Below are 7,511 nucleotides of genomic sequence, written 5' to 3'. Positions count from 1 at the left end.
ATTCAACAAGATGAAATTCAATTACGACATGTTCAAAGTCCACTAAGGAAAGAAAAACATCAAAGGCATAACTATGAAATGGGGAATAACTGACTAGGCAGTAATACTGTTGAAAAGGATGTGGGGATTATCGTGGATCACAAATTGAATATCAGTCAACAATGTGATGCAGTTGCAAAAAAGCCTAATATCTTTTTAAGGTGTATTAACAGAAGGGTCATATATAAGACATGGGAGGTAATTATCCCACTCTGCTTGGCACTGGTGAGGCCTCAGCTGGAGAACTGTGTCCAATTTTGGGCCCCACACTTTAGAAAGGATGTGGCTATATTGCAGAAAGGCCAGAGAACAGCAACAAAAATTATACACGGTTTAGAAAACCTGATCTATGAGGAAAGGGTAAAAATACTGGGTATGTTTAGCCCTGAAAAAAGAAGACTGAGCGGGGCCTTGATACCAGTCTTCAAATATGTAAAGGGCTGTTATGAAGAGGATGGTGATCAGTTGTTCTCCTGGGCCACTGAAGGTAAGACAAGAAATAATAGGCTTACTCTGCAGCAAGGGAGAATTAGAAAGTTTTTCCTAATATCTGACCTAACTTTAAGGGTCGGAAAGCTCTGGAATAGGCTTCCAAGGGAGGTGAGGATTCCACATCACAGGAAGTTTTAAAAAAACAGGTTGGGCAAACACCTGTCAGGGATGGTCTAGGTTTATTTGGTCCTGCTGAAGCACAGGGGGCTGGACTCGATGATGTTGAGGTCCCTTCCAGACCTACATTTCTATGATTCTACAAACATTTTTGTTAAATTAAGAGTCCATGTGTTTGTATTGTTTTAGCCACACATTCTCCCACTCTCCAACCGTATGTTTTTGATCCATACTTCAACAAATTTGTTAAATGCACTCCTTTAATTTAACAAATTATCTTTGAACATACAAAAAATATATTCCAAAGCATTTAGATTCAAACCACATTCTTCATTAAATATTATTCAACTCCTGCTCCATAAGATGAAGCTCAATCTTACCTTCTACTTTTGCTGATTGTGCCAGCAGACAAAACTACATTTCAAAGTGAAGTCATGTAGAACTAACTGAATGGTATTTTGTTACAGTTCTATGTCGTATCCCAGGTTACTGGGAGCTCCTCAGATGAAACTGCTGATTTGAGATATTGAGGTACAGCTCCACGAGATTGATTCGAGAGGCAAACAAACACCATTTACCCACCTGGCACTAAGCACACTATTTTTAAAGCTATGATCCATAATGCAACAGAGCTCGTTGTAAAACCTGGGGTGGATATTATGGAGCAACTAAAGAAAAAAATGCCTCTGCAGTTCAGGTAACACTGGAGAGATTTTTTCCAAGACTTTACTACTATGGCAATAGTCTCCTTCAGAGTCCATCGGTGAAATTTTAAGTTTTGCATCACGATCAAGTGATTTTTTTTCCTCTGGGAGTACTTGTGACAAGTGTAAAGATACATGTAATACATCAATCAACTCAAGTTAGCTGACTTCAGTGACAGGGTCACCTAAAGAAAAACACAATCCTCTGAAAACACACGTCCCTCCAACCAGCAGCTTCAGTGAAGCCTGGGTGCAGCAAGGCCTGAGGGTTAAAGAACTTGGACTTTGCCAGAAGGAAGAATTGCAGATGTGGGGACCCTCCAGCTATTCTTCTCACAGCCCTCAGATGAGTAGACCTAGAGACTCACCTCAGTCATCCCAGATGATCAATTTCTCAGCTGAAATAGAAAGCATGAGTCTGCCTTGAAGAGACAGGTAATGTGTATAATTTTCAAACAAGCCCTCAAACTATATCTAATATCAAGTTGGAAGCCAGTGCAGACTTTTAACTCTCTCCTAGAGACAGGCAATAATAACTGAACTACTCACCACATTCTACACTAAGTTTCTAAGTCATCTATGTCTTCAGGTTTAGATTGTACAGCTGTAACGCAGCCTGGAGGTGAAAGTCATAGACCCCACTTAACCCTGATATACACAAGCAGTCAAAAATCCAGCAGGACCCCCAGCCTGGATTTCAAGTTAGTTCAGGTTTTAAACTGTGCTCATCAACAGGCTCTAATACATATAGTAAAGATCAAGAAGTCAATATACTACCATTAATTTATGTTATATTTATATAAGTTATATTTATGGGTGACAATTACCACCAATTCTCTGGTTAAGGCCCCAGTTAGTGTGAGCCTTCTGACATAACTGAAGATGAGAGTCTGAGTCATCAACAGGTAAGTCAAATCCAGAGCTATGAGCCCTCCAACAATAAACAGCATCTGGTCCCCAGACACACACATCTTGGAATTTATATCAAGATTGCCCACCTGATTCACTTCTTGTGGTTGCATACGCAGTAGTGCAACAGTAGTGCAGAGGCAGCCTTCCAGGTAGCCAAGAAATCAAACTGAGAGGGCATTATAGATGAAAATTAACTCCCTGAATTGCATCCAAAAATCAACACTGTGGCTACTAACACCACTGGTAGTGAGCCAGGCAGCTGCTGCACTAGCTCACTGTTTTAAGTGGTCAAAATGTTTTTAATCTCCCCATCTCACCTTTAGTTTAAACAGGATGTATGTTAGTTGCTCATTGAAATGGGGCAAGAGTTTAAGCCCTTTGTTCAAAGGGCAAAGTTTAGGAATGAGCTACGTGGTTGGAAGAAAGTAGGTTCTAAGTTTATTCCAGAGCAAATATAGGCCTTTTTTTGAATTTGAATTTAGTATTTCATTTAAGTATCCTTGATTATCCACATATTGTCCACACACCGATAAGCCTGCTACCTTTGGGTCTCAGTGTTTAAAAAACATGTGCTGAACTAGAATGCACATACCTAGAATGCACATACAATTGGCCAGTCATAAGCTCCTGGATTTGTACTTGAGGGAAGTTGCTTTGGTTTTGCAAAGCTAACATCTATTGTCCCACTTAAATGGCTAACATCTTAAGTTGATTTCTCATTGGGAAGACTTTTGATTTCTGGTACCACACTCAAGTAGAAATTGCTAACAAAGCCACAGATTGGTAAATTTCTAGCAAAAGTTGGAACATGGGAGGACAAAAGAGATGGCACGGCACTTCTCAAAGCACACATCCAGGCAGACTTTAGGAAGTTGTTGCATCCTTGCCGTCAAGCTTTAGGAGACTTGTTCAGGGTTCAGAGACTCATCCTCTCAACTACAGGGGTTGTTCAGCCAAGGCATCCCCCATATGTCTGCTAAGGTATGCAAAGGTAGCTTTTAAGGCTTGCAGAGGACCACAAACTTCATAGGACTTGCAGTGCCATAGGATGGTTGGAGGGACTCTTAAGTCTCTTAGCCATTAAAAGTTGTGGGGAATGGGGTGGCCTCAAAAGGCTCAGTGCTGGGTTTGCTGTACTTATCCAGGTGAAGTCCTGCTCCTCCAGAGGACATCAGGTGTCCAGAAGTGGCTCCCTTACACATGTCAAGAAATCTTTAGGATGACAGAGAACCCCCAGCCACCCTGCAAGCCCTTTTTCTCCAGTGCAGTACTGTGGGTTAAAGTAGAAACTGTCTGGAATTAGCATAATCAACAAGTTTTACAATATCAGTAGCTTGAGCATGTAAACATTTTAAAGGGAGTCTTCAGAAAATGAACAAGAAACCACCAGTTAATTTCCAAGTTAAGGTGAAATTGCCCCCACAGCAATACCTTGAATACATTTAGCATTACAAAACAGTTTAATGTTACTAAGAATAACAAGAGCATACACTTTACTCTTAGTCACAGAGTGGTTGTGCCAACTCTTGCCTTTTCACTGCTATTGCACAGAGGAAAGCTACTTGGCTTCCACTCTGTTTTACAGGAATTTCTGTACATCCCCACTCCTCATCATAGGATTGGACCCTGAAAGTGTTGAGATTATTCAGCATGTCTCAGGGTTCTATGACTGGTGCGAACTGATAATCCACGTCATTAGACACAAAGCCAGGGTCTCCACAATGAAAACATGAAGCTGATTATAAATCAGCCCTACGAGGTGAACATTTTATACTCCATCTGTCTTGATATTTTTACAGCTCCTATCACCATGCCACCAAGTTGTACAATTACAGTCGATAAAACTGAATCCATAGGCTGTGGATGTAAACTAGAAAAGGTTCTTCACCCCAAAACAGCACATTTTACAAGCAGATGGGGAAGGGGCAGATATCGAGGTAGCCTGGACACCTTAACATAGTTCTGTTTTCTTCGTTATAGCCCTTGCTTTGTTTCAATTTTACTTCATATATGAATTGTGGCTTCATTTAAAAAAAACTGCAAGGTTCTTATACCAATTTTTCCTCTTAACTACTTAGATGTACTGTCAGCTTCAACCTGGGTAACATAAGAATGGCCATACTGGGTCAGACAAAAGGTCCATCCAGCCCAGTATCCTGTCTTCTGACAGTGGAGAATGCCAGGTACCCCAGAGGGAATGAACAGAACGGGTAATCATCAAGTGATCCACTTCCTGTCACCCATTCCCAGCTTCTGGCACACAAAGGCTAGGGACACCAACCCTGCCCCTCCTGGCTAATAGTCATGGATGGACCTATCCTCCATGAATTTATCTAGGTCTTTTTTGAAAACTGTTATAGTCCTGGCCTTCACAACATCCTCTGGCAAAGAATTCCACAGGTTGACTGTGTGTTGTGTGAAGAAATACTTTGTTTTAAACCTGTTGCCTATTAATTTGATTTGGTGACCTCTAGTTCTGTTGTTACGAGAAGGAGTAAATAACACTTCCTTATTTACTTCCTCCACACCAGTCATGATTTTATAGACCTCAACCATATTCCCCCTTAATCGTCTCTTTTCCACTAAGGGGGGATATGACAGAGGTCTATAAAATCATGACTGATGTGGATAAAGTAAATAGGAAGTGTTATTTACTCCTTCTCATAACACACAACACTCCTTCTCATAACAGTTTCATGTCTGGGAATTTAATGATGACTTTATATTAAATACACAACATATTAGTTGTATAGTAAAGAGATTTGTATACAGGCATAAAAAATATCAGTAGTGAGGTGTAACTATCTGACTAATGCTGAAGTATGTTAAAACATCATGCCTACACAAGCAGTCTTCAACAGGAGTATCATCACTTCTACTTTAGAACTATAGAGTAATCAGACAACAATGCTGTCGCAGCTATCATCATTTGGCCTGCCATAGGTCAAGCAAGAGTGACAGGGTACAAGCTAATATTCAGGGATCTACGTGTCAGTTTGGGGGTGTACTCTACATTCAAATTATATATACACTATGACAGGAAGTAGCTTTAAGCCTCCTTGAGTTTCATTTTACCTTAATAGCCATATATAAATATTCAAACCCATTTTCTAATTTCTAATTTGTGTTATTGCAAATCAGTTCTAATTGAAAAGCTGTTTTAAGCAGCTCTGGAGCTTCATCTGATTAATTGTTAACATCTGCCCTTGTTCCCTGTACATCAACCAAATCAAAAGCCTTGACGCTTTGTTGTAAGGGATGTTCACAACGCCCTTATAGGCAAGCAGCTGCACAGGTTTCCAGTTTTTGAATGAGTGGTAGGGACAAATTGAGCTTCAGCATCACAAGAATTTTGCGTTGGTCAGACACTTTAACCCAGTGGCGGGCAACCTGCAGCCTGCAATCAGATTCTCGCAGCTCCCATTGGCCAGGAACAGCGAACTGCAGCCACTGGGAGCTGCGGGGGGCCATGCCTGCAGATGGTCAACATCAGCAAAATGTCTCACAGTCCACAATAAGATTACCCTGATAAGCTGCATGCGGCCCATGGGCTGCAAGTTGCCCACTACTGCTTTACCCAATATAATTGTAATACCTAGATTCATAGATTTTTAAGATCAGAAGAGACCATTATCATCAGCTAGTCTGACCTTTTGCATAACACCTCACCCAACATTTCCTACAGCAAGCCCTCACCTTCGCTACAATCTCCCTTTTAAAAAGATGTCCACATCTTGATTGAATATGTTTGATAAACTGTTCCAATGTTTAAATACCTTCACCATTAAAGCGCACCTTTACTTCTACTCTGAGTTTTTCTAGTTTCACCCTTCAACCATTTGCTCTCATTATGTCTTTTTCTGCTAGATTAAAGAGCTGTCTGCTCTCAGAAATTTGTTCCCCATGCGGATACTTATAGACTGATCAAGTCACTTCTTAATCTTCTCTCGGATCAGCTAAATAGATTAAGCTCATTTAGTCTCTCTCTCTCTCTCTCTCTCTCTCTCTCTGTCTTTCTAAAGCAGGTTCAAACCATTCTTGTAGCCCTTTCAGAACCCTTTCCAGTTTTTCAACATCCTTTTTCAGGTATGGACACCGGGTCTGGACACAAAATTCACACACTCTTCCCACTAATGCCTCCCTACTCCTACTTGATATTCCCGTTTATATGTCTGAGGATCATGTTCACCCTCACAGCTACAGCACTGCACAGGGAGCTCATGTTGAATTTGTTATCTCAGTGATCCCCTAAATCCTTTTCTGTGTTGTTGCTTTCCAGGATACCATCCATCGTGTAAGTGTAACCTACATTCTTTGTTCCTAGATATATAACCTTGTATTTAGCTGTCCTAAAAATGTAGCTTGTTCAAGTGCGTCCATTTTATATCCAGATTGGTCTGTATAATTGACTTGTCCTCATCATTATTTACCACTCCCATAATCTGTGTCTCATCTGCAAGCTTTACCAGTAATTTTACACTGTCCTCCCGATCATAGGCAAAGATATTCAGTAGCACTGTCCAGAATACATATCCTTGCAGGACCCAACTAGAAACAACCATGGCTGACTATTCTCCACCAAAAATTATGTTTTCACATTCTATGCATTAACCAGTTTTTAATCCATTCAATATGGGCTGTTTTTCATTTGCTATAGTGCTCATGTTTATCAGAATGCCACGTGGGACTAACTGAAATGCCTTTCAGGAGTCCCAGTATATTTATGTAGCAATTAGAGTATCTATCATCACTTGCAATCTTTAAACAATTATCTATTTGACAAGACCTATTTTTCATAAACCCATGTTGACTGGCAATTATGTTACCATCTTAAAAAGAAAAGGAGTACTTGTGGCACCTTAGAGACTAACCAATTTATTTGAGCATAAGCTTTCGTGAGCTACAGCTCACTTCATTATGCATCCGATGAAGTGAGCTGTAGCTCACAAAAGCTTATGATCAAATAAATTGGTTAGTCTCTAAGGTGCCACAAGTACTCCTTTTCTTTTTGCGAATACAGACTAACACGGCTGCTACTCTGAAACCTGTCAAGTTACCATCTTAATCATTCACTGATTATACACTATATCAGCCTTTCCATGATTTGCCCCAGACTGATGTCTAATTAACCCCCCTACAGTTTCCCAGGTCATCCTGTCAACTCTTTTTAAGAACACATGAGCTTTTTCCCTGTCCTCTGGTACTCTTTCTATTTGCCCAAGATTTGCTAAAAATCAACACTCATGG

The sequence above is a fragment of the Chelonia mydas genome, chromosome 1 (genome assembly GCF_015237465.2).
Source record: "Chelonia mydas isolate rCheMyd1 chromosome 1, rCheMyd1.pri.v2, whole genome shotgun sequence".
Taxonomy (NCBI): Eukaryota; Metazoa; Chordata; order Testudines; family Cheloniidae; genus Chelonia; species Chelonia mydas.
The sequence above is the reverse complement of the archived record's forward strand: the minus strand, read 5'-3'. Positions refer to the sequence as shown.